The 23,224-nt window shown below is 33.7% G+C and overlaps 1 long non-coding RNA gene and 1 pseudogene across 1 annotated transcript; both read left to right on the top strand.

The window, feature by feature from the left end:
- The first annotated feature begins 7,105 nt into the window (after positions 1-7,105).
- Positions 7,106-10,145, top strand: LOC133829697 (protein argonaute MEL1-like; annotated as a pseudogene).
- A 2,523-nt stretch (positions 10,146-12,668) lies between these two features.
- Positions 12,669-14,582, top strand: LOC133827591 (uncharacterized). Its single transcript, XR_009890266.1, has 3 exons — positions 12,669-13,017; positions 13,117-13,371; positions 14,505-14,582. It is a non-coding gene; the product is annotated as an uncharacterized LOC133827591 (long non-coding RNA).
- Positions 14,583-23,224: the final 8,642 nt, after the last annotated feature.

Consider the following 23,224-nt stretch of genomic DNA (forward strand, 5'->3'; position numbering starts at 1 on the left):
TATCTTTTCGTATTTAGAACGATCTTCCTATCTAAACTGCTCCCACGTACTCACACCAAGATCTTCCAAAGCGTTCTCTACACCTCAAGAAATGTGTGGGCACTTAGAGAATGAAGGATAGTTTATTTGTGATTCTACTTGATGTACTCAACACATGAGATCAAGAGAATAGGCCTGAGAATTGGTTCTTTATTTTCAGGGAGAGAAAACTATCGTTCTATTTTTTCACAGAGCGATTGTTCAGAGTTGTCTTACACATCTTATCTGAATATTTTTCTGATTAGTCATACTTAAAAGAAAATATTCAAATTTTAAAAAAATAAATCTGTAACTATTTTACAATTTACTTTTTAATTAATTAATTATTCTATTAATGAAAAAAAAATTGAAAAATCAATTTTTGAATTATCCATTAATCAATTAAATAAAAATGAAAATCTCATCCCTGAAAATGCCCTACACGCCACACACAGTCCATGGACTGTGTGTGAATGTGTAGCTTCCTAATTTTTAGGGAAATTGGTTTTTCAATTTTTATTTAATTATTTATTCAAATTACTTTCTCAGATAAGATCTAACAACCTAATAACTAATTCAAATTTGAATTCAAATTAATTATCTTTTTAATTAATTATCAAATATAATTAATTATTTGAATAAATATTAATCTTTCAAATTCAAATCCAATTTGAACTTATGAGATTATTATCTTCCACTCAAATAAAGATAATTAATTAATTTTACCAATTAATTAAATCCAAAATTTTCGAAAATAAATATTTAATTTATTATAATTTCGAAAATTATAATTAATTAATTATTTAATTAAATTTCTAAATTAATTTAATTATTTAATATAATTTCAAAAATTATACAATAATTAAATATTAATTAATTTTATTAACTACAACTAATTTGTTATTAATTAATTAATCACTATTATTATATAATTGCATATTTGGCCTGAAGAACAAATTTCTTCTTAAATATGTCTTTAAACTATTTTCCCTTCATATCAATCCTTACCTTGAACAGTGTTGATAGAGCTACTATGGGGACCTATGGACTTATAATTCCAAGCTCCAATAAATTTGAGATTATTAATTAAACTCTTTAATTAAATAATCTTAATTTATTAATCCCATGATTATTCCACTATAAATATGAGACTGCACTCTTGTAATTATAAACATTTCATAGTTTATAAACATAAAGAGTCCATTGATGTAATCATTACATACAACTTGACCCTCTAATAATGGTTCATAATTAATCGGGAATAAAATTACCGTTTTACCCTTTTAATTATCTCTTGTTTCCTTAAGTACCATTGACTCTACTAGTGAAGGTTAATTCATAACTAAATTATGAATTTGAGCTCAATAACCTTTCAGTCCCAAAAGTCAACCCTTAAGAGAACCATCATTCAATCTCTTGCGAGAAGGCATAGATTCCATATCTGTATACTATGTCCCCAGCCATCTATATTAATGAGTTCCCAAAACAAAAGTTTCTAGCCTGATCGTTCTGACAGACCCTAACAAGTGAATCAAAGAACTCATATAACATAAGCAGGAGTTCATAGTATCTTCAGGATTAAGATCTATTTGTATATGATCATCAGTTGATACATTTAATTAATACTTCAAAACGGTATTTAACTAAGTATTAATAAACATATCTGGTCCAGTTCTATATATTCTCTAATATATAAAGCACCTCCACTAAAGTGTCCTACCACACTAGTGATCCGGATCTAGATCACATGTATTCATAATACTAGTGGATCGTACTTGCAGTAATTAATCTAAAGATTCCATAACTTTATTTTACTGCGAACTATTCAAGTTCATTTATCTCAAACACAATCCTCCCGTACCAATACGTGTTTTAGATCACATATATGAACTTAGGAATTTTCCTGATATTTACTTAATATTATCACAGAATAATATAGTCCATAAAATATATGCATAAAAAATTCAATTTATTTATTTATTTCATAAAACAATGTCTACTACATATGCTTTCAAGGCACATTTCCAACAATCCCCCACTTGTCCAAAAGCAATGATAAAGTCTTTGTGAAAGGATCTGCAAGATTATGCTCTGAAGCTATCTTCATAACTGCAACATCTCCTCGATGAACTATCTCTCTAAGCAAGTGATACTTCTTCTCGATGTGCTTTCCCCTCTTGTGACTCCGTGGTTCCTTTGAGTTAGCTACTGCCCCACTGTTTTCACAATATAGGACTAGTGGCTTATCCACATCTAGTACAACTTCCAGATCGAAATAGAAATTTTTGAGCCACACAGCCTCCTTAGCTGCTTCACAAGCCGCTATATACTCGGCTTCCATGGTGGAGTTTGCAATTCTGGTTTGTTTAATACTTCGCCAGACTATCGCTCATCCTCCAAGAGTAAACACTGATCCAGAAGTCGATTTCTGACTATCTCTATCTGATTGAAAATCAGAATCAGTGTAACCAGTGGGGTTCAGGTCTCCACCTGAATATACAAGCATATAATCTCTAGTATTTCTAAGATACTTGAGAATATTCTTTACTGCAGTCCAATGACTCAATCCAGGATTGGATTGATAACGGCTGACAATCCCTACTGCATAACAAATGTCAGGTCTTATACACAACATGGCGTACATTAGACTGCCTACTGTTGAGGCATAGGGATATTGTCTCATGTCTTCCTCTTCCAGAGGTGTTTTGGGACACTGCTCTTTGGAAAGGAATACTCCAAAACGAGTTGGCATATCACCCTTTTTGGAGTTTTGCATATTAAAGCGTTCTAGCACCTTATCAATATAAGTTGCTTGAGACAATGCCAAAGTTTTGTTCTGTCTATCTCTAAGAATCTTAATGCCCAGAACATACTTGGCTTCTCCCAAATCTTTCATTTGGAATTGTTCAGCTAACCAATTCTTTACTTTTGATATTGATGTTACGTCATTTCCAATCAGTAATATATCATCAACATAAAGAACGAGGAATACTACTACACCATCTTTGATTTGTTTATAGACACAAGGTTCGTCAACATTTTGTTCAAAACCAAACGTTTTAATTGTGTCATCAAATCTAAGATTCCAAGATCTAAAAGCTTGTTTGAGTCCATAAATGGATCTAAGAAGCTTGCAAATCTTTTGCTCTTGACCTTTTAACTCGAACCCTTCTGGTTGAGACATGTAAATGGTTTCGTCAAGGTAGCCATTCAGAAAAGTTGTTTTGACATCCATTTGCCAAATCTCATAATCCATGCACGCAGCTATGGACAAGAGTATACGAATGGATTTTAGCATGGCTACAGGAGAAAAAGTTTCTTCATAGTCAACCCCTTCTTTCTGTGTGTAACCTTTGGCTACAAGCCTTGCTTTGAAAGTATCTACTTTCTCATCCGCTCCTCTTTTCTTCTTGAATATCCACTTACAACCAATGGGTTTGATATTCTCAGGTGGATCTTCAAGAACCCAGACAGAATTGGAATACATCGATTCCATTTCTTGGTTCATGGCATCTTGCCATTTGTCCTTGTCAGAATCATTCATTGCATCTCTAAATGTCAATGGATCGTCTTTGTTTGTGTCAGACACAAGCATTTGAACTTCGTGTTCATAGCGTGTGGGTTGCTTGCTAACCCTCCCACTACGACGAGGTTCACTACTATTCTGACTAGAACTAGCAGTTTCCTCTTGCCGTTTTTCATTGGTTGTTGCTGGTGACTTTGCAACTTCATTTGAAACCATCTCCTCTAGAACAACCTTACTGCGAGGTTTGTGGTTATTCACATAGTCATGTTCAAGAAAAGTTGCATTTGTCGATACAAATATTTTATTTTCTTTTGGACTATAGAAAATTCCACCTCTGGTCTCTTTGGAATAACCCACAAACATGCACACTTCAGAGCGTGATTCCACCTTCCCGGTCTTTCCATTAAGCACGTGTGCAGGACACCCCCAAATTCGAAAATGGTGTAAACTAGGTATTTTATGGGTATCTTTTGGACAGACTTAGATGGAACCATTCCATAATTCATAATTCTATGGGTATCTTTTGGACAGACTTAGATGGAACAACATTTAATATGTATAGAGAACATTGAATCGCATAGCCCCATAATGACAATGGTAATGATGAGAAACTCATCATTGATCTAACCATATCTAATAACGTTCTGTTCCATCTTTCCGAAACACCATTTTGTTGTGGCGTTCCAGGTGCTGTGAGTTGGGATTGAATGCCATGCTCACACAGATGGTCCTTGAATTCAAAATCCAAGTACTCTCCTCCTCGATCAGATCAAAGAGCTTTTAGTGACTTACCTAATTGCTTTTCAGCTTCTGCTTGAAATTCTTTGAACTTTCCAAAAGTTTCAGATTTTCTTTGCATTAAATATAGGTAACCATATCTTGAATAATCGTCAATAAAAGTGACAAAGTATTCATAACCTCCTCTTGCTTGTACATTAAGTGGACCGCAAACATCTGTATGTACTAGCTGAAGTGGTTCTGTGGCTCTTGAACCTTTGGCAGAGAAAGGTCTCTTGGTCATTTTGCCTTCTAAACAGGATTCACAAACAGGGAGAGATCCAATAGATAGTTCTCTTAAAGGACCATCCTTTACAAGCCTATTTATTCTGTCTAGACCAATATGGCCCAATCTCAAGTGCCACAGATATTTATCACTATCGGAATCAGTCTTTTGTCGTTTAATAGATCTTGGATTGGTTGTTTTAAATAATTCAGAATTATTAACAGATTTCTCTTTAGCTTGCAGTTTATAAAGCCCATCGATAGATTTTGCAGAACATATCTTAAAACCATATCTTGAAATAACAATCGAATTATTATTAAAAGATATTTTAAAATTTTGTTCATGCAACATAGAAACAGAAATTAAGTTTCTAGAAAATCCAGGAATATAATAAACATTTTCTAAAACAAGAAATTTCTTATTCTCAAATTCCAAATGGGCTATTCCAACTACTGCTGCAGAAACAATCTGACCACTGCCTACCCTCATAGTCACCTCTCCATCAGCAAGCTTCCTCGTTGAACTAAGAATTGGAAGAGAAAAGCAGACATGGTTAGTGGCTCCTGAATCTACTATCCAGGATGAGGAATTATCTTCCACTAAACAAGCTTCTAACACAAGTAAATCAAATTTACTTGTATTTTTCTCTTTGAGGTCATCGAGATACTTTGAACAGTTTCTCATCCAGTGACCATTTTCTCCACAATGAAAGCAAGTCCATTTTGGGGTCTTCCTTTTGGAGGTTTTAGTGTTCTTGTTCTCTTTGCTTTTGGATGACTTTTTAGGCTTCTCACATATTAATGCAATGTTCAAGTTTGATTTCCATTTCATGTAGTTTTCACCAGTCAACTTTTCATTAGCAAGTGAAGAAGATACTGGATTTGAGCTAGACATAATAGTTGAAAATAAATAAATAAACAAAATGAATCTATGCATATAATAAATATCAGTTATTTTCGGAATAGTAAATATGATGCATGAATGCAACAAAAAACACATAAAAAATAATTACCAATTCCACGATTAATTAATTTGAACATTAATGGACCAGCCTTAGGGTAGGTCAGACTAATTCCAAATTAATTTTGAGACAAGTTCTCAAATTTATAAGTTAAAACTTAGATCAATATTTCTCTTTTGACTTATAAACAACAGCTTGTTTGGTCAAGAATACACTAGTTCGCTCGAAAGCCTAATGTACCTTGTGAGTGTAACCCATTATTTTAGATCAATGACTTAACTCAAGAGTGTGCCTTAGGGTCAGTCAAACTTGAAATACATCATTAAATCCTATTCTTGAAAAAGAAGTTTGCCTTGAGAATAACACAGTCGGAAGCCTTCCTTAGGGGGACACAAGCAATGGTGCCGCGAGGCCCTCTCCATGTTACCTTCACTACACCAAACACCCATTACCATAACACATCATTATAATACTATTTAAAAAGAGTTATGGTATATTTATATAAATATATATATATGTGTGTGTGTGTGGGAAAAAAAGGGCAATAACTTATTTGGGAGCCCGCCACTTATATTTTTTTTCACACTAAATATTTTTTCACACAAAGCTCCATCCCTATTACACCCTTCCATTATCAACTCGATGAAACCCTTTATTCCTTCACGATCCAAATCCTAATCCTTGCTACTGTTCCTCCACTTCCATTGATACTGTCACCGCCTTAGACAACGCCGAAGACTCTCGTCACCCCTGGCCCGAATGGACGGCCCTCGTCGACCGATTGACCACCAAGGGTTACTTCAGCGAAACCCTTGTCGAAGATGAGGCTTACAGTCTATACAAGAATATGAGCCTTTTGAAAGACCCCTGTCTCAGCTTCGCTCATGATCGTACGATGTTCTCAAGTAAATTATCTCTTTCTTTCTCTATTTTTTTGGTTGCCGAGAAAATATGAGAGAAAAGCTCAACTTTATTCATACTTAGTCTCAATTAAGAAGAGAAAAGAGAAAGAGTAAAAGAAAGCTCTGTACACAGTCAACAATGGCGTTGGTAGATCTGAGAATCTTACGTTTGGTCTCTCTCTCCCATTTCTCGACATCTCCATCTCTCTCTCACATTTCTCCCATTGCTCCTCAATTTCTGGCAATCACTATCTCAATTTCAAGCTCTCATCGGCATGGGTATGTACTTCTTCATCTTTATTTATCCATCTTCACTCATCTATTTCTACAACTATAACCCTAATCCTCACATTAAGTACCATTTTTCTTTCAATTTCTCTTTCTGTTGTTTCATGACTGATCAATGATTCATCATTAATGTTCTCTTTGTTAATTTTATTATTGCAACCATGATAATAGTGATCTTTGTTTCTATGTTTAAATATGGTGTGTTTTGGAATATAAATGAATGTTTGTATGTAGGCTAAACTTGTATGTATCGAGTGTATTTGTGTTATTTGATGTTTGTGTCAATTTATCTGTAAATTTTGTTTAGTTTGACTGCTTAAATTGGTCTTGTTATATAAAAATAAGCTTTGCTAAACCTATGCATAATAACTGTGTGATGGAATGCTTCAGTGAGATATATGAGTAAAATGATAAGTCCTGAAGTAACATCAAAGAAGGTAAACCGTGACATTATCAAACAGCTGGATACTCTCTACCGTGCCTTTCATTTGGCTAATCTGAGAGTTGCTTATGATGGCGGGAAGTCTATCTACACTGCTGGGCAGTTGCCATTTTCCTCCAAAGAATTTATTATAAAGTTGTCTGACAATGATAGAGAAACTGGAAGCTCTAGTACCAGGAGGTATTATATACTACATTAAGTTTGACATTTTGAGTAATACTATTTTCATTTTTATGTACTCTGTTATGATTTGATATTTTTTCCCTTAATTAGCCGTAGGGAACGTGAATTTAAGGTGACCATCAAGTTTGCTTCGAAGCCAGACTTACATCATCTGCGACAGTTTTTACAGAGCAGGCAACTTGATGCTCCTCAAGAGAAAATTCAAGCACTGGATGTTTCTCTCAGAGGAGATCCATCGGATAAGTAATTCAATACTGCCTTCAGGCTTTAGAACAAAATGCTATTCTTTATAAATTTTTCTTACTGCTTTACTTTTTTTTTTTCATTTGAAAATTCAGTGCCTGGTAGTTTATTTTGGTTTGTATATGTTATGTAACTTGATAATAATGTACTCTGTATGTTGTTAAAAGTGCTGAGTTTTTTTTAGTCGATGGCTTGAGTTTATGTATATCTTTAACTGTAGGTATACTGTTGTTGGGAGGTCGTTTTTTAGCCTCACATTGGGGCGTCCTGGTGAGCTTGCAGATGGCATAATCTATTGGAAAGGGTACTATAAAAGTTTGAGGCCAATTCAGTTGGGGATTTCTCTTAACATTGATATTGCCTTTAGCTAGTTTACTCTTTTATGCTTATATTGTTACAAGGCACCATATGGTGCACCACCTGATGGTGTAAGGTCGTCGTTTGTGCAATTTAATGTCGGTTCACACATAATCTAGTAAGATGCTAAAATCTAATATGGAAGATGTTATGTGATGCCCTACAACAATTTTTGTTATCTAGATGGTTTTTACCGAGTGGACTGACGTTTCTTTTTCTAAACTACCTTATCCAATTGTTGTAGATGTTTCAGCAAGGGCTTTTTATGAAACTATAAGGGTATCTGATTTCGTTTTCAAAAACTTTAATGTGAGAGACGATCTAAGGCCATTGCATGATCAAGTCCAGCTCCAGGTTCTTGTATATTACTAAGTTGGATATCGGTGATTTTCTTAGCTATTATTAACATTATTAAAAGAAATTTATATCTATTTTTACTGCTGCAGCTAAAGAAAAATTTGAAAGGGGTTAAAGTAGCATGCAGTCATTTGCAGAATACAAGGACTTATAAGATTATTGGGATATCGACAGAGCCACTGAAAAAATTAATGTGAGTGTGCATATGTCATGACCTTAACTATTCCATGTTGGTATGTGCTATGTGCTGCTATTTGATTTTAATAATTTGGGAAGATTTTTCTTGGTGGTATTTAAATTTCTCTACCTATACTTTCAAATTGTTTTACTAACATGTTTATATTTTATTTTAGGTTTACTCTTGATGATAAGATGACACAGATTTCAGTTGTTGCTTACTTTCAAGACAAGTACAAAATCAAACTCAGACATGTGACATGGCCTGCTCTGCAAGCAGGAAATGCAGCAAAGCCTATTTACTTACCCATGGAGGTTCCCATCATAGTTTCAATAACATTTTTTTTTTGCGTGCTAAGTTCTATTGGACAGCAGCTATTTTCATGATTATATTTCTAAATGTTGTATCTGTTATAGGTTTGTACAATTGTTGAGGGGCAAAGACACTCTAAGAAACTCAATGAAAGGCAAGTAACCAATCTATTGAGGGCAACCTGTCAAAGACCAAACGACAGGGAAGAAAGCATTTGGCGAATTGTTAAGCAGAATAAATAAAGTGATCAGGAACTTGTCCAGGATTTTGGAATTAGTGTTGCAAACAATTTGACAATGGTTGATGCTCGAGTTTTGCCTCCACCAGTGGTATTTTTCTAATATGTGCTTGCTTTTGCGTTTGACGAGTGAGTTCTACTCTTTCAATTGGAACTAATTCTATTATTTTTCTTCATGAAGCTTTTATACAGAGGTACTGGGAGGGAGGCTACTGAGCATCCTCGATTTGGGCAATGGAATATGTCCAATAAAGTAAGTAAATGATCTTTATAACTCCATTTTGTTATGATGTATGTGAAGAGGTATGATTCATTGACTTATTTTTTTTTTATTTTGGGTTATGATAGAAAATGATCAATGGAGGCCAAGTTGAGTTTTGGACATGTGTGAACTTCTCGCGTATCAATTCAGATATTCCTGATCGCTTTTGTTCAGAATTGGTCAGTACTTAGCTCAATAGGGGAATGGTATGGTTACCGGATCTTTTTGTCTCATATCTTTTACTGTGACATTGCATTGACTGTTTATAATTGACATTTTTTATCATTTTGGATACTTGGAAGGCCTTCCAAACTAGACCAGTAATTCCCTGCAGCGCTTGGCCAGCTAACCAAATTGAGAGGGCTTTGAGATATGTTCATGAGCAATGCAAGAAGATACTTATCAACAAACAACTACAGTTGTTAATAGTTATCTTGCCTGATTCTGGTGGTTCATATGGTGAGCGACTTGGCCAAGACTTGTAACTATGAAGTTTGAAATGATATTATAACATTTTGTTTTAGCTAAAAAAACGTTACATGCCTGTTCCAGGGATGATTAAATGAATTTGTGAAACTGAGCTAGCAAATATGACTTGCATATCTAAGGCTTTTACAATATATATTGAAAATTTCTGGACCTTCCTTTCTATTGAAAATTGTACAATATATATTCTTTCATTTCTATTGAAAATTATGCATGAATATACTGTTTTTCTATGTTTTCATATTTTAGGACCTTGATCAAGACTCCAAATGCAGCTCACGGATAGGGCTATGGACGGGGTTGGAGGGCTCGGGCTTGCGGAGGGTTGTGGATGGCTCGGTCTCACGGAGAGGTCATGGGTCAAAACTTGAAAAGCAGGAAAACCTCGCTAAACCCATTATTTTTCATGTTGCTGGTATGTTCTATAAATTTATGGCTGTCTTTGTTTGTGTGATGTCTAAATAAACACAAGTGTGAAAAGTACAAAGTATATTTGATTAAATATTTGCACTGTAGTCATGTTGACTGTTATATACGAAATGGGGAGTCTTATGCAGGATTAAATCAATACTAAGAGTTCTCAACTGTAACTTTAATGAAATTTATTTGGAAAAAAAAAAGATGAATTTTTTAGCTGCTGTTTTCAATTTTGATCCACTTAGAGAAAACCTAAATATTGAATTCTTATAACTGTTTGTTGGAGTTTCCATATCCTGTTATTACTTTGTATACGATTTTCTCTTTTTATTAAAGTTACTCTCTTGCATCTCTTGTTTATAATCAACTTTTTTTTTATATCTCTTCCCTTAGAACACTAGGCAATATATATAATAATCACTTAGTATGCCTAGTACATTTCTTATAATCTTATTAGACATATATTCAGCCAATAATTATAGGCCTAATTAGTAACTAGTTCTTTTTATTTTTTATGGAATAATTAAACCTCAAAGAAGGCCTAATATTCTTATCATCTGTCTTGTTATAAGTAGTTGTGTGTCACGATAAAACTTTGTTATTGCACTAGTTCTTTGCCACATACTGAATTAGCTTACATAACTAACTCTTGAACTCTCTTTAAACAATCTTCACAGTTCCTACTGAAAATTACAATGTCCATGTAATGCTTGAACTTTGAGAGAGTTGAAGATTTTTCAGCATAAATATCTGTTGTATGAACTTACTTATGTCAATATGATCTTCTGCTTTAGTGGCAGCTATGATTATGGCAGTGAAATCATTTGATAACTATTGAATTTAAATTGGATTGATTCTCAGATTGAAGATTGCATTCCCCAGTTTTAACTTGTTCCTGAATTTTGGTTTTAGTCTCTCTAGCTCTTAATTTCCATCTCACAGAACTATAGTACTAAATTTCTAATTCAGATTATTTAGGAACCAGTTGTAATGATAGTAGAATTCTTCTATGGTGTATAATTTCATTAAACTTCTGTTGATGAAGAAGTTTATCAAAATTATACACCATAGAAGTTTAGACTATTAGAAAAGTATTATAATAACTAATCAAATAAAGTCATATGAGTTTGATCTGTTCTGACTTTATATGGATTTGTTATATTTCCTTGTGGACAGCCCTTTGAGTTCCCACTCTGCAATTTAAGGAAACTCTTATGCAAAATTCATCTTTTCTTCAATTCAGTTGTTCTTTTGACATATTTTCATTTAATTAATTTTGTAAATTTTTCTTTTTCTCCACATTTAGTGCCACATCAGGGGGTATTCTAGACAGAGCTGTTGAAGCAGAGGATAAGAAACATGGAGATATTCTAAGACTGGTAAATTTTATTCTTCTTCTACATTGTACCCTTGGTGCAAAACATTGTCAATTCAGTTTGGTATTTTTTTTTGAATAACTCATAAAGGAAAATATTTACAATGTTGTGAGCAGGACCAGTTCAGCTCAAGATCTGTCCCATTTTCCAGGTTTGTATTTTTTTTCTACATTTTTATTTCTGCTCTCTTTGTCTCTCTCGGCTCCCTCTCTCTCTCTATCTCTCACTCATCTCTTTTTTGCATTTCTTAACTATTTCTACCAACAAGTTTCAGAATAATACTTAGTGGGGAAGTTGTGGAACATCAAAACATCGCTAATGATCTCAAATTTCAACAATTTATTGTGTATAAACCTCAGAATGCAGGAGCTGTTGAGGTTTGTTATATTGTGTTGTTTCAGTTGTCTTCATCATGTTTCAATGATTTCTAGGATGTTATTAGTTCATAATTTCTATTGGTACTTGCAGCTCTTTGGTTTAACTTGAACTTCTTTCTCTCATTATTCAGGGTCAAATTATAAAAACTATTGGGTTTCTTAACAACTTCTTTCTGTTGGTACTTGATGCCAAGGTTTTTGTGCCTTCTTACCCAAAATCTCTGACTGAGTTGATGGGAAAGTCTTCTATTTTGCGTATCAATGGAAGCTTGCAAAGGAGAATCCATGGACTAGTGGGTGGCTTCTGTAAATCTCCACATCTCAAGGCTCAAATCACCAGAGACATGTACAAGTATGTCCAAGAATCTATGACAAATTGGAGCCATGACCAACCCATCTACATTCCAGATGAAACCAAAACTGTAAGCTCTCTTTCTCACACATCTTGATCTTGGGGAATGAGTTGTGAGGATATTCTTTAATATTTGAAGTTTAGAAAGGAAAAATAAAAAATAAAGACTATTACTTGGTTCATATGAGTTTAGTTTTTTTGGGAAGAGTTTGAAGTAGACACAGCAAATAACAAAAGATGCCTTCTATCTTTAAAGTTTAAACCTTTGGCCTTTTTTGTGTGGTTAAGATATTTTTAGGGGTGATTTATTTATATTCATAAATATTTATTTGTTTGTGGGATAAAGAATCTGTCTGTGAAACAATGAAAGTAATAATTATTGATTTTTGAAATACCCCATCTCTGGCTTCTACTTAGGTTTGAAAATGATTTGCTAAATAGAAAAGGTGAACCAGTTGTTATGGGGTTCAGAATAAGTTTGTTTGAATAATTGTCTGTCAAAACAGATTCACAATTATTATGTTTAATGGTACTTTTTAAAAGTTAATAACACATATAAGACTAAACCCCCTTTTGGTCTCTCTCTCATATTGCATTTCAAGTACTAGTTAAGGCATTGATTAATTTGGATCCTGGTGAGGAAATGGAGTCTCTAAGAAAACAATTTCAAGAATTCATTACAGGCCTCATGTCATTACCAATAAACATTCCTGGAACTAGGCTTCACAGATCATTACAGGTAAGTTAGTTATTATTAATCTATTACTACTCACATCTTGCCTTATTTCATGATTACTAATTATGTTGGTACAAAATATTTTTCCTCTTCTCTTTTCAGGCAAAGAAAAAAATGGTGAAGCAAGTATAGAAAATTTTAGAAGCCAGGAAAAGTAGTAGTGGGATGATCACCAAAGAGGCTCCAAGAGATGTAATAGATGTTCTTCTAAATGACACAAGTGGTCAATTAACATATGATCTAATAGCTGATAACATTATAGATATGATGATCCCAGGAGAGGATTCAGTTCCTGTTCTTTTGACTCTTGCACTGAAATATCTCTCAAATTGTCCTGCTGCCCTACAACAGTTACTGGTATGAACCACTTAGTTTGTTGTTTCTCTTTGATTTTTTCTTTTCTTCACTCTGAATGCTAACATGTAGAACTTCTTTAGTTCCATACTATGTCTTGTCTGAAGCTTTTCTTCTATTGTTCTGGGAATAGCATTAGTCATTGGTCTGGCTCTTAGAGGTTTCCTTGCACAAGTAGTGTTTCTTGGTGTATGAAATGAATATGGTAATTTTGTCACATTTACACATCATGTATTATTTTCTTTTTATAAATTTGTACAACAGCCTGTAGAGAAGTTACCACATCTGCAACCCTTTTGTCTAATTACTTTCTATTTATGCTGCTGGGTGCTCCTTTTGTATAGTTCTTTATTCTGGCAATTAGATAGCCTCCATTATAGTGGCGTTTTAGATTTTTCTTTTTCTCGTATTGGTTGGATGTAGTGTATGTTGGGCAATTTTTTTTTTACCCTTGTGGTTTTTCTGCTATTCTTTTCTTTTTTATTTCCTTCTTTCTTGCTTTACTTATTTGTTAAATCAGAGATGCTAGGCATAATTTTAACTTTATTTTTCTGATATGAGAAAGAAAAACAAAATAAAAATCAATTCCATAGTTTGCTAACTAAATAAACAGTCATTTGGCTCTGTTTCTTTGCTGTTGGGAGCTGTTCTTTTAGTTTTGTTCAAGTTTCTATTGTAAGTTTATTAGGTATAGAGTTTCTTTTCCCTCTTGAAATGAATTACCACATAGTATTATGAAAGCATCTCTTCCTGGCAGAATTTTGATGAGGTTTCCTTTTTTATAATGTCATATTCCCATATATGAACTTAAAACATGACAATTTCCAGAGTTTTTGTTTGATACTTTAGTTTGTCTTATACAAGACATAGTAATTATCTAAATAATAATATATCAAATTGGCCTTTACCCAATGTTTCTGCAACAAATCCATTTGATTTTCAATATTTGATTTTTACTTATAAAATGAATTAAAGTCGTGTTTGGATGGTTTGAGGTTTTATGAATTGAGTCACAAGAGCCACTTGCATGAGATAGAGCCCACCTGGAAGTGATTCCCATATGAATATGTTTCTGTTTTATAGAAAGATATTTTGAACGGTGTAAATTTTAACAGTACCTTCTGAATATGTTTCAGGTTTGTGGAAATTATGGCTCTTGTCTTTTCTCGAAAAGCTTGGCGGTGTGTATGGCACATGATTCAGGTATGGTGTGTGTGTATGGTTATTTAGTTAGGCTAAAAAACTTAAAAATTTATGCAATTAGAAATCTTAGAAGTTCTCGTGAAATCTAAGTTGGAAGGCTAGTGCTTTTCGCTTTCTTGACCAGAAACAGATTTTAGTTTATTAATACAAAAAGATAACGTTTCCACTTTTGTTTTTTTTTTCCCAGTTTTTATTTGTCTTGTTTCCCATAACCTAACTCTAAACACATTTCCCACTTCGAACTTAGAAAGAAAGAGAAACTTTGGGAGAATAAGAGGAATAGCATGGGCTTCATAAAGGACCTCTAATAGCCATATTCACATTCTACTTATTAATTTGGATGCCATACTTGATGCCCTGTTTGTTACCTATCATAGAGAGAATTTTGCCAAAGCTATTTACACATCAATGCTATGTTTTTATTGAACTTTAGAGAAAGGAATTAACCTTGCTAGGTCTTTAGAGAAGAAATAAATGGGGATAGAAGTTAGTACAAAATGTATGAATTGTTTCTTCATATTAATAATAAATGGACTTTTTTTTTACAATGAGCACATATATTGAGATGATTTCTTTGGACCAATTCTTGACAACATTTGTAGTTGAGGCCTTTAGAATGGAAGAATGTATTTCACTAATTTTTGTGTACATTTCTTGTTTTTTATTTAGTGATAAAGGAATCTAAATTGGGCATAAATTATGTTGTAATATGATTTCTTAAGCCTAGACTAGTAGACTAAATATTGTAATTACATTTTGAGTAATTAATAAAAATCTATTTATGTTACCTTATTTGGCTTCAACTTTCATATTTGTTTTCCTAGTTTTGTGTAAGTAAAAAAAGATTATGTTTCTCTAAGCTAATATAACACATGTGTTATACTAAAGTGTAGTATAACACAAATAATGTGTTAAATTAAAGTCTAGTATAATACAAAAAATGTGTTATACTAAAGTATAGTATAACACAAAAAATGTGTTATACTAAAGTGTAGTATAACACAAAAAAAGTGTTATACTAAAGTGTAGTGTAACACAAAAAAAGGGTTATGCTAAAGTGTAGTATAACACAAAAAAAGGGTTATGCTAAAGTGTAGTATAACACAAAAAAAGTGTTATATAATCGACTATAAATAACATAATTCAACACTTATCTATTTATTAAAATAACATAGAAATTGTGTTATCGTTGACAGTACAATAACACATCTGTATAACACTGATAAAGTGTTATGTAAAGTACCCTGACCTACGATAACATAGTCGGTCTTAACACATCAGAAAGTGTTATCGTATGTTTTGATAACATATTTTCGGTGTTATTAAAAACATTTTTTCTTGTAGTGCTTGGTGCTAACTAATAATGGAGACCATAGGACTTATTGTCATAACTCTCTCTCCCACTCACTATTTTAGAACATGTGTTTTCTCAAAACATCCTATACTTTTTAATTGGTTGTAAAAATAAAGTGATCTATTTTTACCAAATGATATTCTAATAATTACTAATCAAATTAAGCAAAAATAAAATTATAGAACTATGCCCTAAGTAGTTCAATTTTATTTTTCTATAATTACTAAGAATATCATTTATAATTTAATAAAACAATTTTACTAAATACTAGAAATTAAACAACTTTTAAAATCTATTTCCGCTCTTAAACTAGTTAAAAACTAGATTTAATATTATATGGTCCAACATATAATCACATAGGACAATCCTAAGGCATGTTTCTACTCATATGAGATGCATGCACAATTTTAAATACTGTGTGGGTTATATGTATGGCATGTCAAAAAAAAATGCATGATATAGTATTATACAATTTAATCATATTCAAACATTTAAATAAATAAATTCTAGCTAAATAAATAAATAAATGCGGGCCGGGTGTCTTGGGTATTTCTAGAAAAATTACAACACTTGCAAAAATATACACAAAAATGTAAGAAACTAAATAAGACCTAAATAGATCTCTATCTATTACTTAGGGCCTTCACAAGTAGTCTTGATCCATTAAGCCACTTATCCATTTAATTTTGAACTAAAATAACTTTTAATTATCTTAAACAAATTTTAAGAATAATTAACTTGGGTTTAATGCCCGATAAGTTATTAGGCCCAGATTTGAATTTGGGCTCATACAAATAATTCAAAATAAAATAATTTTTAATTATGGGATAACTTAATTAAGCCCATAATTTAAATGGACAATTTTTGGATGCAAGCCCTAGGGTTTAGAAACCCTAGGGGCGGCTGCATATGGTGCCTTGGCATGGGGCATGCGGCTGGAGTGCACGGGCTGCTGTTGGGTGCGGCACATAGGGGCGCACGGGAACAGCAGCAGCTGGCGCTGGGGCGCGCAGGCGTGCAGCTGGGTGAGGCACAGGGGTGCACGCTGGGCAGGGGGCAGGTGCGCGCTGGGCGTGCGGCAGACGCAGGCGCAGGGGCGCGCGCTGGGCAGGGGCGTAGGGGCGCGGGCACTCTGCTGGGCGAGGTGCGCAGGGCGCCTAGGCAGGCAGCACGCAGGGGCTTGGCCCGCACCAGTCCGGCGAGGTGAGGCTTGGGCTTCGAGGCTCGGAACCCGGGGCTCGGGCCTTACAGAATTTTTCAATGAAAAAATTTACTTTTGAACTATCCATTAAAAAAATTAATTTTTACAATTTACTTTTTAATTAATTAATTATTCTATAAATGAAAAAATCCAAAAATCAAATTTTGAATTATCCATTAATTAATTAAAAATGAAAATCCCATCCCTGAAAATGCCCTACATGCACACACAGTCCATGGACTGTGTGTGAACGTGTAGCTTCCTAATTTTTAGGGAAATTGGTTTTTCAATTTTTATTTAATTATTTATTCAAATTACTTTCTTAGATAAGATCTAACAACCTAATAACTAATTCAAATTTGAATTCAAATTAATTATCAAATATAATTAATTATTTGAATAAATATTAATCTTTCAAATTCAAATCCAATTTGAACTTATCAGATTATTATCTCCCACTCAAATAAAGATATTTAATTAATTCTACCAATTAATTAAATCCAAAAGTTTTGAAAATAAATATTTAATTTATTATAATTTCGAAAATTATAATCAATTAATTATTTAATTAAAATTTGAAATTAATTTAATTATTTAATATAATTTGAAAAATTATACAATAATTAAATATTAATTAATTTTGTTAACTACAACTAATTTGTAATTAATTAATTAATCACTATTATCATATAATTGTATATTTGGCCTGAAGAACAAATTTCTTCTTAAATATGTCTTTAAACTATTTTCCCTTCATATCAACTCTTACCTTGAACAGTGTTAATAGAGCCGCTATGGGGACCTATGGACCTATAATTCCAAGCTCCAATAAATTTGAGATTATTAATTAAACTCTTTAATTAAATAATCTTAATTTATTAATTACATGATTATTCCACTATAAATATGAGACTGCACTCTTGTAATTATAGACATTTCATTTGCTGAGTACTTTATAATCATAAAGCGTCCAGTGATGTAATCATTGCATACAACTTGTCCCTCTAATAATGGTTCATAATTAATTGGGAATAAAATTATCGTTTTACCCTTTTAATTATCTCTTGTTTCCTTAAGTACCATTGACTCTACTAGTGAAGGTTAATTCATAACTAAATTATGAATTTGAGCTCAATAACCTCTCAGTCCCAAAAGTCAACCCTTAAGAGAACCATCATTCAATCTCTTGCGAGAAGGCATAGATTCCATATCTGTATACTATGTCCCCAACCATCTATATTAATGAGTTCCCAAAACAAAAGTTTCTAGCCTGATCATTCTGACAGACCCTAACAAGTGAATCAAAGAACTCATATAACATAAACAGGAGTTCATAGTATCTTCAGAATTAAGATCTATTTGTATATGATCATCAGTTGATATATTAATTAATACTTCGAAACGATATTTCACTAAGCATTAATAAACATATCTGGTCCAGTTCTATATATTCTATATTATATAAAGCACCTTCACTAAAGTGTCCTACCACACTAGTGATCTGGATCTAGATCACATGTATTCATAATACTAGTGGACCGTACTTGCAGTAATTAATCTAAAGATTCCATAACTTTATTTTACTGCGAACTATTTAAGTTCATTTATCTCAAACACAATCCTCCTGTACCAATACGTGTTTGAGATCACATATATGAACTTAGGAATTTTCCTGATATTTACTTAATATTATCATAGAATAATATAGTCCATAAAATATATGCATAACAAATTCAATTTATTTATTTATTTCATAAAACAATGTCTACTACATATGCTTTCAGGGCACATTTCCAACAGTCCAATTATGTATGACGAATTTCTGTCCGGTAGGCTTAGTTGCCAAAATTTTATGACGGACCTAAGTTGATGTCTAGTGTCTGACAAACTTATGTCCGGGGTTTAATTTCCACCCCTGTATAAACACTTATCTTTTTATTATATATGTTTTGCTATTATGATCTATGACATATAGTTACGATTATGGCTTATGACCTATGACTTATGACTATGAACTATGACTTAGATTTTGATTTATGATTATGACATAGGCTATGATATGACCTAGGGTTTTATGTTGTTGTATGATTAGTATAAATAAGTTTTGTTATGATTCGTGTGAAATTTATGATCTGTTGATTAAATGATTATATGACTGACTCTTGTTTGTATTTTCCTTACTGGGCTTAGAAGCTCACCCCTTATGATGTTATTATTACAGGAAATTAAAGATAAAAAAGTCGGTGGCGAGTGGGACCTAAGAGATTTGTGATGTACTCGTGGGGACCATATAGTCGATGAAGATCAAGCAGGCCTATTTATTTTTATTAAAGAATGTTTTCTTTTAAAGTTTTATTTAAAAGTTTCTCATTTAAATATGTTAAAGGAAATTATTTTATTTTTGTAAAACCATGGATCCATATATATTTTTTTGAGTTTTCATTCAATAAAAGAGCAATGTTTATGATTATGATCCAATGTCGTGTTCTCGATAATTTATGAGAAATGAAGGCGTTACGTGTGGTATCAGAGCCACGACTATATTGGTCCTGAACGTTCCCACGAAATACACATGACATCTACAAAGGACCAACTCGTTACCAAGTAAGTATACAACATTGTTTTCGAAATATGTTTGTAATGTCTTTATTGTGTTATTTTCATAAATTAGCTCAATGGTTCAAGTGTGGTTAGAAAGGTTAAAGCTATAAGAAGAATACCAGACCCTGAGTATGATAATGAGTTCGAGAGAGTGTTTCTTAGAATAAACCGAATTCACAAGGAAATAGATAATATTATTGATAGTCATACAACCCTTTTAAAATCACATGAGAAGTTCATAGTTCTCATGCAGTCAATCAAACTACCGTTAGCATAACCAAGCTTAAGGATGACATGGAATGAAGTTTTATTTGATATTGATGTACCTATTGAAGATAAATATGACATATTTATTGATAGGTTTGCATGAAATTTTAAGATATTCGAGGATATTATATTACCAAATAGGGAAATAGGAGAAAGGATTCTTCAGTTATCAGATAACCTTAGGGAAGGATTTCTTAAACAAGTTCCTTTTACTTCAAGGTTTATCAACACTCGAGAGGATGATGAGGACTTCACTTAAGATATGCTAGAAGAAGGATTCGATGTGGAGGATTATATGTATATAAGAACACATTGTTAAAATTTTATTTATACTGTTTTAGAAATTTTTCACTAGATTGTATTTAATTGTTTATTTTAATAAAACATGTTATTTGTTTTTGTTATTATTTCATTGTTTAGTAAGTGTTAAGTGTTTTGGATTCAATTGAAAGTGTAAAGTTTAAATTCCTCTCTTATGGGTTAGCCCATTTGTGAAGGCCCGTTTGCTTTGCATTGTTAGATTGGATCTAATTAAAATGAATAACAATTAATAAAGCAAGGTTTTAAATTCCTATCTTTTGGGTCCAAGTTGAAGTTAGGGGGCCTTAGTAGTGGGTACGATATACTGAACCTAGCCCTCCTCCATGGAAGATTCAATTGTTAAGGCCCATTTACCCGAGTTGGACTTAATTGTAATAGGGTAGTTTTAATAGATAGATGAACCTAATAGACAATAGTACAATAAACTAAGTTATAACCTCTACTTGTTTTGTTTGTCTTAGCTTTTTCAAAAAAATTTCTCTTTTGGGGAAACAGAAAAGACACATGGAGCAGGAACCAAGAAGATCTGAAAGACTAAATGGCTAGGGAAGAGGCTGGGGCTAAGGCCGAGGAAGGGGAAGGAGAGAGGAAGAGGAAGAGGAAGAGGAGTAGCCACCACCCCCCATATATGAAGAAATTCCAGCAGCTCTGAGAGTGCCAGAAGCACCCAATGTAGTGGAAGAACCGGCAGCTGCTGCTACTCGAGAAAATTTGAAAAGAGAAAATGCTCGTCTTAGGACAAAGCTAAGGAGAAGGAAAGAAAAGTTCCAAATAAACTTAGGGCAACAACAACAAGTGGCACAGCAAGTCATTCCTCTAGCACAATTACTACAATTGGCAGAACTTTACTACGAGGCAGTGTATGAACGCTTTAGAAAGTAGCAACTGCCAAACTTTGACAGCGAATCTGACCCAATAGAAGCAGAAGAATGGCTCCAATTGGTGGAGTCCATATTAGAACACATGCGGCTAGGAAATAAAGATCGAGTCTCGTGTGCTTCAAGCTTGCTAAAGAAAGACGCCTGCATCTAGTGGGATATAGTGAAGCAGACTAGAGATGTGAATGTTATGACATGGGATGAGTTTATCCAAGTGTTCAACTAGAAGTATTACAGCCCTACGATTCTAGCCACAAGGGTGGACAAATTCATCACGCTTACTCAAGGGAATTCGATTGTGATAGAGTATGCCAGGAAGTTTGATAGGCTAGCTAAGTTCGTGGTGGACAAGGTACCCACCAAGACGCTGTGAATTCAAAGATTCGTGAAGGGACTGAAACCTATGATAGCCCATTATGTAAAGTTGATTTGGGGAATAACCACTTATGTAGGAACATTAGAGGTAGCCTTGGAAGATGAGCAGGCGGAAGAAAGGTTCTGGAAGGAAGGCGCAGCCAGAAGGGACGCCAAAAAGAATAAAAATGAACAAAACGACCACAAAAAAAACGACGGTGGTCAAAATCAAAAAGTCGATAAGAAGAATAAGACTACAACAAAAAGTAACAGGAATAAGAAGCCATATGTGGAATATCCCCAGCACTCTATCTGCAAGAGGAAGCATTCACGAGAATGTTGATATAAGATGAAAGGTTGTTTCAATTGTGGAGAAGGTCACATTAAAAAGGATTGCCCAAAGATGAAAGATCAAAAGAAAGATGACAAGCTTGTGCCAGCCAAAGTTTTTGCTCTTATTAGAGGTGAAGCAAAAACTAGTAATACAGTGGTAACAGGTCAGGTCACCATCTCTGGTAAACTATGCAATGTTTTATTCGATTTGGGAGCTACAAATTCTTTTGTCTCTATGAATATGATTGATAGCTTAGATAATCCATGCGAACTTTTTAGAGATAAGTCTGTCACGGAGTTACCCTCGGGGGAAAGAATGTTATCTAGTAGAGGGGTGCGTAGCGTTGTAGTTAGAATCAGAGCAAAAGAATTACCAGTAGATTTGATTGAGTTAGAACTTAAGGATTATGATGTAATTTTAGGCATGGACTGGTTAGCAAAATATGGGGCAACGATAGGCTGTAAGGGTAAGACAGTCAACTTTGAAACAGAAGGTGGAGAACAGTTCACCTTCAAAGGAGAAGTTTCCCGAACTCGCATACCGATAGTCTCAGCTCTTAAAGCTCAACGGTTAATCAATAATGGTTTCCAAGCGTTTCAAGCCAGTGTGGTGGATAAAACACGAGAGACGCAGCTCAAACCAAAGGATGTACATATTGTATGAAAAATTCTCGAGGTGTTTCTAGAAGACCTAACGGGATTACCTCCGAGTAGGGAAATCGAGTTTGAAATAGAATTGGCTCTTGAGATGACACCAAACTCGGAAGCTCCCTATAGCATGGCGCCTACCGATTTAAAGGAGTTAAAGATACAACTGTAGGAACTATTAGACAAGGGTTTCATTCAACCGAGCTATTCGCCTTAGGAGCACCAGTGCTTTCTGTCAAAAAGAAGGACGGGAGTATGAGGATGTGCATCGACTATCGAGAACTAAATAAAGTGACGATTAAGAATAGATACCCTTTGCCTTAAATAGACGATATTTTTTATCAACTACAAGGATCTACGGTATTCTAGAAGATAGATGTGCAGTTAGGGTATCATCAGTTAAAAGTACAAGAATAAGATATCCCAAAGACGACTTTTCGGACTAGATATGGACACTACGAATTTCTGGTAATGTCTTTTGGCTTAATGAACCCACCAGCTACGTTCATGGATCTTATGAACCGAGTAATTAAGGATTACCTGGATAAGTTCATGGTGGTGTTTATAGATGACATATTGATCTACTCAAGGATGAAAGCCGAGCATGAAGAGCACATTCGACTAACGTTGGGACGACTCAAAAGTCATCAATTATACACTAAGTTTAAGAAATGTGAATTCGGGCTAGAGAAGGTG

This window comes from Humulus lupulus, chromosome 1 (genome assembly GCF_963169125.1).
Source record: "Humulus lupulus chromosome 1, drHumLupu1.1, whole genome shotgun sequence".
Taxonomy (NCBI): Eukaryota; Viridiplantae; Streptophyta; class Magnoliopsida; order Rosales; family Cannabaceae; genus Humulus; species Humulus lupulus.